Below are 10,755 nucleotides of genomic sequence, written 5' to 3'. Positions count from 1 at the left end.
AATCCCAAAGGCAATGCCAAAGAATGCTCAAACTACTGCACAATTGCAGTTATCTCACATGCTAGTATAGTAATGCTCAAAATTCTCCAAGCCAGGCTTCAGCAATATGTGAACTGTGAATTTCAAGCTGGATTTAGAAAAGGCAGAGGAACCAGAGATCAAATTGCCAACATCTGCTGGATCATTGAAAAAGCAAGATAGTTCCAGAAAAACATCTATTTCTGCTTTATTGACTATGCCAAAGCCTTAGACTATGTGGATCACAATAAATTGTGGAAAATTCTGAAAGAGATGGGAATTCCAGACCACCTGACCTGCCTTTGAGAAATCTGTATGCAGGTCAGGAAGCAACAGTTAGAACTGGACATGGAACAACAGACTGATTCCAAATAGGGAAAGGAATACGTCAAGGCTGTATATTGTCACCCTGCTTATTTAACTTAAATGCAGAATACATCATGAGAAATGCTGGGCTGGATGAAGCACAAACTGGAATCAAGATTGCCAGGAGAAATATCAATAAGATATGCACATGATACCACCCTTATGACAGATAGTGAAGAAGAACTAAAAAGCCTCTTCATGAAAGTGAAAGAGGAGAATGAAAAAGTTGGCTTAAAGCTCAACATTCAGAAAACTAAGATCAGATCAGATCAGTCACTCAGTCATATCCAACTCTTTGCGACTGCATGAATTGCAGCATGCCAGGCCTCCTTGTCCATCACCAACTCCCGGAGTTCACTGAGACTCATGTCCATCGAGTCAGTGATGCCATCCAGCCATCTCATCCTCTGTCGTCCCCTTCTCCTCCTGCCCCCAATCCCTCCCAGCATCAGAGTCTTTTCCAATGAGTAAACTCTTCGCATGAGGTGGCCAAAGTACTGGAGTTTCAGCTTCAGCATCATTCCTTCCAAGGAAATCCCAGGGCTGATCTCCTTCAGAATGGACTGGTTGGATCTCCTTGCAGTCCAAGAGACTCTCAAGAGTCTTCTCCAACACCACAGTTCAAAAGCATCAATTCTTTGGCGCTTAGCCGTCTTCACAGTCCAACTCTCACATCCATACATGACCACAGGAAAAACCATAGCCTTGACTAGACGAAACTTTGTTGACAAAGTAATGTCTCTGCTTTTGAATATGCTATCTAGGTTGCTCATAACTTTCCTTCCAAGGAGTAAGTGTCTTTTAATTTCATGGCTGCAGTCACCATCTGTAGTGATTTTGGAGCCCAGAAAAATAAAGTCTGACACTGTTTCCACTGTTTCCCCATCTATTTCCCATGAAGTGGTGGGACCGGATGCCATGATCTTCATTTTCTGAATGTTGAGCTTTAAGCCAACTTTTTCACTCTGGTAAATATATATTATGGTGCTTACCAATGATAAACAGATTAGAGAGACAGAAAGGGGAAAAAGAAAGGAAATGGACAGATCACTAATATGAACTGTAACCCTGTTCCTAACTCTTCCTTGCTTCTCCATGTGGGCTGGGCCAGATGCTCACCCTCCTGAAGAAGGTAAGACCTCTGGAAATGCTGTCTCTCATGTGCTAGAGAGACATGTGTGCAGGCACAGAGCCTTGGCAGCTACAAGGCAGCATAAGCAACAACATATGCCTCTTACAGAGTCCGTTGCCATGTGTAGACAGTCAGGCTGCAGGAGCGAGCCTCCCCCTGGGTTGGAGGGCAGCTCTTCCCTACCTACACCCAGAAGGCCAGACTCCACGAGCCCCACCCCACCTTCCCCCGCCTCTCCTTCCTGCAGGCTGCTTTGTTGGTGTCTGATGCTGACAGAGAAATTCGCAGGTAAGAATTTATTATTCACTCATTTATTCAGCATTTTCCCTCCAGTGAGAAGAGAACTGCTCATATCCAAAAATATCTAATCCCAATAGGGAGTTTGTGTCCTATCAAAGCAAAATCCTCAATACATGAAATCTGAGATCTCGCCCATTTAATGAATTCCTTATAATTTTTAAATAGCATATATTATTTTAATGCTTTACCCAGTTGGAAAGTTACTGAGGGATAAATTGGCAGCACCTCTGTTTTCTTTTGAGAAAACAAATTCATAAAAATAAAGGGTTCAACATTTATTTTGTGTTATTATTTTGGCAGCTTTCTTTTTATGACCAAATTCTGAGTCGTCTTATGTTGTCTGAATTCTAAAAAGATTCAATTGATCACAGAAAAATTTTCTTAAAGATTTGCTTTGCCATTTTTTTCTCTGGCTAATCCCTGGGTGGTTTTATGCAGTACTTACTATTTAAAGGACCTAATTTATTTTTTATGGCCCATCACTAATATCCAAGATAGTATCCAATTCCTTAATTCTGAACTCTGCCTTGAGTGACAGCCAAACTAAACGAAATGAAAATATCTTGGGCAGTCTTTGTTTACATACGGTGGCAGAATTAACTCTAAGTTACACGGATCACTGCACTGGGGATACTCCGAGTCGCTGCTCTGTATGTGCCTGCCAGAAGCCTTCTACTCCCAACACTTCAGGTAAAACAAGACATTGTGAGCACCTGCTCTGAGCAAAACATGGTGCCGGCAATACACAGGTGGGTCAGGCTCAGTGCCTGATTTGACGGGCCTGGTTGGAATAGGGTCTTGACCTGTGCTGTCCCTGCTTACTCTGTCTCTGGGGGCAAAGAGTTCTCGCTTTTGCTGTTTTCAGGAGACAGACTCCTATTCTTGTCCAGTACATCTATTAAATGTTTATCTTCGTAGGTCTGTCTGTATTGCTGCAGATGGCAAAATTTCATTCTTTTTGATGTCTGAGTTATTTTCTATTGTACGTATATATGTATCACATCTTCTTTATCCATTCATTTGTTGATGGACATTTAGGTTGCTTCCATATCTTGGCTATTGTGAATAGTGCTGCCCTTTCGAATTAAGAGTTTTGTTTAGATATATGCCCAGGAGTGGGATTGCTGGATCATACAGAGTTTTAAGGACCTCCACACTGTTCTCCCAGAGAAGGCAATGGCACCCCACTCCAGTACTCTTGCCTGGAAAATCCCATGGACAGAGGAGCCTGGTGGGCTGCGGTCCATGGGGTCACTAGAGTCGGACACGACTGAGCGACTTCACTTTCACTTTTCACTCTCATGCATTGGAGAAGGAAATGGCAACCCACTCCAGTGTTCTTGCCTGGAGAATCCCAGGGATGGGGGAGCCTGGTGGGCTGCCATCTATGGGGTTGCACAGAGTCCGACACAACTGAAGCAACTTAGCAGCAGCAGCAGCAGCATACTGTTCTCCATAGTGGCTGTACCAATTGACATTTCTACCAACAGTGTAGAGGGGTCGGTCCCTTTTCTTTGAATTTACTGTTAATGTGCATATAGTACAATTCATTTTGTGTGTGTACATTTCTGTACACTTTGAGAGATGCACAGAGTCATAGATGCACCACCATGAGGACCCAGAAGCAACCACTCCATCCCAGAGAAAGCTCCCGCTTTCTCTGCCCTTTGTCGTCAGCTCCCTCCTTCCCACCGACCCCTAGCAACTGCCTCCTGTTCTCTGTTACTGTTGTTTTATCTGCAAAGTTTGTGTTTATCAGTGGGTTTCAGAAGGGAAGCATCCACTTTCAAGTCATGCTTTGTGTCGTTAGTGTGCTGGGCTCTCCACAGTCAGGGTCGTTCTCTGATGTCTGTCAGTTGGAAAGGGGAGAGCCATGGAATACTCTAAGGACCTTTTAAGTGTCAGTCTCCTTCTTCTGGATTATGTAAGAGTGTCAGTGGGAGAGATGCGAGGGCACCAGGTGGCTGTCCATGTCTGGCTGGAGCTCAGAGAATGGCTCTGGGAGCAGGGCTATCGCCCTCACACAGAGCATTGTCTGGATACCCACCCATGTGCTTGGCACATAGCACACACTATGGAAAGGTTTTCATCAGTGAGGGATAAGGGGGAGGAGTTTGTGGGCCTATTGGCCTAAAATATGTAGGGAGCATTGACTTACATCATTGAAATAATCATTGATCACTATTGATTTTTTAAATAATTCCATTTTTACAAAGCCTTAGTTCCATTTGGGTTCAATTATTTGGGGAGAAATCTCATCTCCCACCTTCTTGTAATTAAAAAACATGTTCTTTTTAGATGATTTCAAAATGTTCTTCTCCAACTCCCAAGCTTGCTGGCTTGGCTGACTTGATGTGACTCCGCATCACTGGAATAGAAGAACATGTGTGGCTTTGGGAATTCAGGTGAAGTGGAACTGGGAGCAGATTAAGGCAGCATAGAGACACTGAACCTTGGAGGACCATTTTAACAGGAGTGTTTTAATGCTAATACTTAGCTCCAGCTGGGAGGGGTTACAAGAATTATAGGCAAATGTCCAAGTTATCGTTATGAAATTGTTGGCAGGGTTCTCCCAAAATAATCCAAGGCAAAAAAATTCTGGCCTTTGGTGACTAACAGTTTTTGTCAACAAATTCGAGTTTTTCCAGCTTCCTCTCAGTCACGTGAACCCAAAAGGCAACAGCTGGTAGGTCATGGGTCAACTGCTGTGCACCTGTGCTGGCTTGTCTCCTGGGTGGATTCACTGATTTTTAATCTGTAGAGACTTGAGTAGTCAATTAGGTTAAATTCTAGTGATTCTTTTGCATAATACAATAATGCCTAGATTCTAGACCAATGCCAAAAACTTGGTCATGTGATTCTTTAGTACAACAGGAAAATACCTTTTGTCAGTAGCCTGTTTACTCACATCCAAATAAAGAACAGACTACATTAACTTGATAAATTATAATTAAGAAAAAAATTTTAAAGCATTGTTTCAATTCATTGCATATTCCATGAGAAATTTTTTGTTAGTCCACATGATCCAGAAAATTCCCAGCTTCCTGGAATTGTAGATACATATGTGTATAGATACTACCCTTCTGTAGTATTAATATCAGGCCCACATTTGGAAGAGGGGGACAACTCATAGCTGATAATAGTTCAGAAAGTAGAGAAACTAGTTTATAGGCTCAGTTCATTTTTCCTACTGTGGACATTCATGGTTAAGGGGGCTACATCAGGTCTGTGAGTCAAATAGAATACTGGCATTTCCTTAAAATCTTAGATAAAGTAAAAGAACATCATATTTCAGAATTATACATCTTAAGTCTGTCATAGCCCTCAAATTGATGTTCATTTTTCCCAGTTCACAGTGTACAGTTCCATTCACAATATAGAGTTCACTGCGTTTTTATAGTTTTGCATGTTAATCCCATTATTTTGTCACATATTACAGAGTTGAATGCTAAAGCATCATTAGACCAAGCACTTATCTCAGGTGCCTGGGACAGGGCTGAGTTAAGCCTTTGCGCTGTTCCATGTCTGTGTCAGGCATTTACCAGGCCTGCCTTGTTGTTTTTTCCGTCTTCTTTACCTTCTGAGCCACCAGGGAAGCCTGCCCTAAGTGAATGTCTTGTACCAAAACTCAAATTGCCTTCTGATTGGAATCTGAGTCTCTCCTCACACCAACACAGTGTTGGGTCCCAAATTGTATACCGTTACAGTCCTAATTTTTCCATTTGACTACATCTGTCTAGGTGGATCTTCCCTGTAACTCAGATGGTAAAGAATCTGCCTACAATGCAGGAGACCTGGGTTCGATCCCTGGGTCAGGAAGATGCTCTGGAGAAGGGAATGGCAATCCACTCCAGTATTCTTGCCTGCAGAATCCCATGGACAGAGGAGCCTGGCAGGCTACAGTTCGTGGGGTCCCAAAGAGTCGGACACAACTGAGCAGCTAACACTGCTACACTGCACTGCTCTAGGTGGAAGATGATGGAAAAATCTTGGGAAACTCCTAATGAAAAGCCTCGGAGGTTTTTACTCTCTGCACACTGAACAACTGCTTGCTGGGAATTGTTCCTTGGATTCCCTTCCTGGGATAGAATGTAACATATTCCAGCTGGCACTGTTCAAGGCAAGAAAATAGATCATGATTAAGTCGATGAATGACTCCGAACCTCTCACTGCTTCTTGGGAATTCTCCCTTTGAGCACACTGCCTAGGACAAGTCTATGTACCAAGTAAAGAATTTGTTCCATTTGACTGCAAGTGTAGTGTGTTCTCAGGGAAGGCGATGGCACCCCACTCCAGTACTCTTGCCTGGAAAATCCCATGGATGGAGGAGCCTGGTAGGCTGCAGTCCATGGGGTCGAGAAGAGTCGGACACGACTGAGCGACTTCACTTTCACTTTTCACTTTCATGCATTGGAGAAGGAAATGGCAACCCACTCCAGTGTTCTTGCCTGGAGAATCCCAGGGACGGGGGAGCCTGGTGGGCTGCCGTCTCTGGGGTCGCACAGAGTCGGACACGACTGAAGTGACTTAGCAGTAGCAGCAGTAATGTATTCTGCAGTGTACAAGGTTTTCTCCTCCTCCTGCTTCCTCTTCTCTTTTTAACCTGTCTCCCCACAACCTCTTTTTTTTTTTTTTAAACTTCAGATTGGCCATTTCCTCCATAAATGTTCTTTATGCCAGCCAGATATGGGCCTGGCTAAGGTAGCAAGCACCAAGTCTCCCCTATAGCTGATTTTCCGGTGCGCAAAGGAAGATGTGAGGAAAAGAAAAGGACACCCTACACATCTGGGAAGACAGAACACTTGCCCCACACACAGAAGACAAGGTCAGGACAGTACATGTATTGTCTGTGTCAAGCACCACTGACACCACACACACACACACCCCACAATCTTGGACTAAGCCTTTGCTGTCTGGTATGGAAGCCGCAACCTTCATATAGTTATTGAACCCCTGAATGTGACTTGTCTGAATTGAGACTCACCGTAGGTATAAAATGCATGCACACTAGGAAGACTAGCATAAAATGTGAACTTTTTCCCAAATAATTTTATATTGACTGCATACTAAACTGATCACATTTTCAGTATATTGGGTTAAATAAAATATAATGTTAAAATTAATTTAACCTATTTTTCATATTGCTACTAAAAAAACATTTATGGGCTTCCCCAATGGCTCAGCAGGTAAAGAATCTGCCTGCCAATGCAGGAGACATGGGTTTGATCCCAGGAACATCCCCTAGAGGAGGAAATGGCAACCCACTCCAGTATTCTTGCCTGGGAAATCCTGTGGACAGAGGAACTTGGTGGGCTACAGTCCATGTGGTCACAAAAGAGTCAGTCACGACTCAGCAACTACATACTAAAACATTTAAAACTCCATACATGACTTGCATTTTACTTCCATAGGACAAGTGGAGCACTAAACAGTTGCTTACCTACTTTTGTTTCCCTGACTGGACTCACTTGTACGCTTTTAAACTTCCCCAAAACAGGGTCAGCTCGGCTGTACTCCCCTGCTACACCCCAGCCCCTAACAACCTATTAGGAGCACTTTCAGCTCTGAGCTCAGGTCACCTCAGTGAGTCCTGCCATCCCGAGGGCTGTGAGGGTTCCTGAAATTCTCGTTCCCCTGAGGGAATCCAGGGGCATCCAGTCCCAGACCAGCAGTGGTCTGTCCCTGGTGCGCCCTCATGCCCTGCCAGGGAACCCTCGCATCCAGGGCAACCCATGGCCCCCGAACTGAGAAACACAGACCTTATACAGGAGATACACTTTCACTCAGGGCACAAGAATTCCTTCAGGGAGACGAGAGGATGCTGAGGGGCGGGACAGAGGGCCGACAGGACACACGGGATGAGCAGAACCTGACTCCATCTGTCCACGGAGAGTAAGTGTAACTTCCACATACTCCTCAGGACACGGGCAGGTTTGTGAAGCATCGGCCCCATCTGCACACCAGCATGTGGGGCGGAGCCTCTCCTGGCTCAAGGTCCAGCCTCGCCCCTCCCTCCCCCAAGCCCCCAGAGCTCTGCCCACTCACAAGAGGCCGGGGAGTGTCTGGTGCTTCTTTCCTGGTGACCCGCTCCATGTGTACTGTGTCACATTGGTCTTTGTTCCCCACGGCCTCTCCTCTGTCTGTCATGTTGCAGGCAGAGACGCTGACACCGGTGTTCTGGATGGACTGTCTTCACAAGGGTTCCTCACAGTGGACGGCCTGGAAGTACAGAGATGGAGTTTCCCTCTGCAGAAGGAAGGGAGACTGCTGGCCAGACAACCCTTGCCTTCCTTGAGCTCACAGTGCCTTTCCTGTAATGTCAGCTGCTGCTGTGCAGCTGTCACCCTATGGGGACTGAGGCTGGGAGCTGCCACAAGGAAAGACTGGCACTCAGACTGTTGCTGTAACTAAGCCTTTATCTCTGACCCAGGGCCCTGTGTCTCCTGCCAGCACTGAGAACACTGGCATGCTGGCTCCTCACTCACAAGTAGGGGGAATCTCAGACATTCCACAGTTCTCAACAGGACCTTAATGCTGGAAATCTAAATGCACATGGGCAAGGAGCAAGTGTGGGAGCCTAGGGAACAAGGTGAAGGGAATGGGTTCCAGAATCCAGCTGTGGTATGTAGACTCCTAATTGCCATTAAATGTTTGTTCTCACTTTTTTTCTTTGTAAAAATAATCCTATCGTTTTAGCGGAGAACATTATGGCTAGCTAAAATCATACATTTCTGTCTGTTTTGTAGCCAGACCTGGCAAATCACGGAGTTCTAGCTGAGGAGACATAAGTGGAAGTGGAAGAGAGTGTTCCTTCATTCTTGCTCCCTTTTTCTTTTTGCTCCCTGGACTGCAGATACAATTGTTGGCACTCCAGCAGCCATACTGGGCCATGAGGTGAATTTGAAAATAGAATTCATGCATAGTGAGTAACAAGATAGGAAGAGCAGAAGTCCTTGACACCAGGAAGCCACCAAACCATCCATGACCATCCTGACCTCTTTTCATGAGAGAAAAATAAACTATTTTCTTTAAACCAGTGCTGTTTTGGATCTTCTAGCAATCTAATCCTAACTAATACACAAACAATTTTCAGTAAGAGTAGAGGATATTATAAATCACATTTCATAGGAAAGGTGCCATCCTATGTCTGTTTGACAGTTAAAACGTTGAAAAGTGAGGGCAACAATTAAATCACGTGCATGTCTCCATGCAACCCAAGAGCAAACCCATTTTAAACAATTGAATTCAGTTCTATTTTATGAAGAACTTACTCTTACACATGTGAATAGTATGTCTTAGCAATACTTACCTCAACCTACTTAGGAATGGCTTGTTTCAAATATTTTCTAACACTTTGAACATAGACATTTTATCACCTTAAAAAAGATTTCTTAGGTACTTTGAAAATGTTTCATAACACTGCATGCTGCCAGCACTGCCCAATTCAGGCTGGGCCTGTCAGCCAAGCTTGGCATCCGTCCTGTTGTACCCCAGTCAGCCCTGATTTTAATTTCTCGGGCCAACCCCACCAGCACCACACCCTAGGGCCTTGCCTCCAGGTGACCACTGCTGCCGTCGGCTGCCTTGTGCAGAAGTGTGGTCCTCAATAAACCCTTGCGTAGGATGTGGAGAAGGAGCAGGGCGGGGCAGCGCTAAGAGCACGTGTGTTCTAGAGTCTACCCCGGTCTCCGGGGTCCTAGCCGCGCTGCCGTCAGGAATGCGTGGGCATTCTGTCTCCATGCCCTCACCTGACAGAGAAGGAATGATACACGGGCTTTGAGGTTTGACTGAGTAATTCATGAGGAAGAGCTCTGTAACTAGAAGGGCCGGATCGTGTCACAAGCTGTGAAGTTGGGATTCCTGACAGAAATCCAATGGGAAAAAGGAAGCCAAGGGCTCAGCCTACTGGGCATAGATTGATTTTATAGGGGTGTCAGCCTCTATTACCAGTGACTTCCTGGGGGTCTATCAACCCAAACCTACTAGGATCTTCCTTGGAGAAAGAGAATCTCAGAGGAACTATTTCCTTCTCAAACACCATGAGGAGAACTTAAATGTTTTCCCGGAGTTCCTGGTCAGGACTTTAGAGAGAAGACCAGGGTTCTGACACAGGGCTGCCAACGTCACACGCAGGGGCTCCCTGATTCGGGCTGACTCGCCAACCCACTCACCCCTGGTAGGTGGCTTCAGTTTACATCCCATCTTTGCTGTTCACTCTCACGTGAGCCTGCTTCCATAACCAAACTTCAGTTTCCTCATCTACAAAATGGGAATACCAAAACATACTAGATGCTTGTTACCCTCAATCCCATTCCTCCTAGTTTGTCAAAAAAAAAGAATATCTACAAGATCAGAGACCACTGGTTCATGTGCTGGAGACTTGGGGACTGGGCCTCACTTCCAGCATCCTCGCAGGGCCAGGAAGAGATAAACGCTGATTTAGAGATGTGCCCTGGAGAAACAGCTTCAAACATTGTGTAGGATGGGACTCTTGGATGACCTCAAACCAAAGAGACAGGATTGTGAGGTAGACAAAGTCTGTTTTTAGTTCCTTTGTCTCCTAATTCCAGGGCCCTTCTCCCTCCTGAGAAGGTGTCCCTTCTTGGACACCAAGGGACTTGGTGTCCCTTGGCTGCTCGTGGAGGCACTGGATTGTCTTCCCCTCCTGCAGAAGCCCAGTGGGCAGGGTAGGTCTCAGCCCCAACCGTCTCATCTCACCCATCCTCATCACAACTTCCTTATGCCCAAAGCTACCCTCAGTTCAGATGCTTCTCGAGGAAGTTAAGGAGCTAGTAAGCTTCTTGGACTTCCCCTGTTCAAGATAGTTTGCAGTTCCTCCTGTAGGAGATTTTAAGGCTAAGGCACCACCAAGAAGCCCTTTTCCTATCTTTCCTAATCCCATCTTGAACCCACATGTGAGAAGATTTTGATTTGCCAAA

At 45.3% G+C, this 10,755-nt stretch overlaps 2 long non-coding RNA genes across 5 annotated transcripts in view; one reads left to right on the top strand and one right to left on the bottom strand.

The window, feature by feature from the left end:
- The first annotated feature begins 1,276 nt into the window (after nt 1-1,276).
- Nucleotides 1,277-8,852, top strand: LOC113896871. Of its 3 annotated transcripts, none has more exons than XR_003512156.1 (2): nt 1,277-1,804; nt 7,971-8,852. It is a non-coding gene; the product is annotated as an uncharacterized LOC113896871 (long non-coding RNA). The 3 variants fall into 3 exon arrangements; XR_003512155.1 differs by lacking the exon at nt 1,277-1,804 and adding an exon at nt 6,266-6,641; XR_003512157.1 differs by lacking the exon at nt 1,277-1,804 and adding an exon at nt 7,123-7,708.
- Nucleotides 7,956-10,755, bottom strand: part of LOC113896872 — a 56,005-nt gene continuing 53,205 nt past the window's right edge. For both annotated transcript variants that reach the window (XR_003512159.1, XR_003512158.1), the window contains exon 3: nt 7,956-8,035. This is a non-coding gene — a long non-coding RNA (uncharacterized LOC113896872). The remainder of the gene's footprint in view (nt 8,036-10,755) is intronic.

This window comes from Bos indicus x Bos taurus, chromosome 8, assembly GCF_003369695.1.
Source record: "Bos indicus x Bos taurus breed Angus x Brahman F1 hybrid chromosome 8, Bos_hybrid_MaternalHap_v2.0, whole genome shotgun sequence".
In the NCBI taxonomy this organism is placed as follows: Eukaryota; Metazoa; Chordata; class Mammalia; order Artiodactyla; family Bovidae; genus Bos; species Bos indicus x Bos taurus.
Note: the sequence above shows the minus strand (reverse complement) of the source record. Positions and strands in the feature narration are given on the sequence as shown.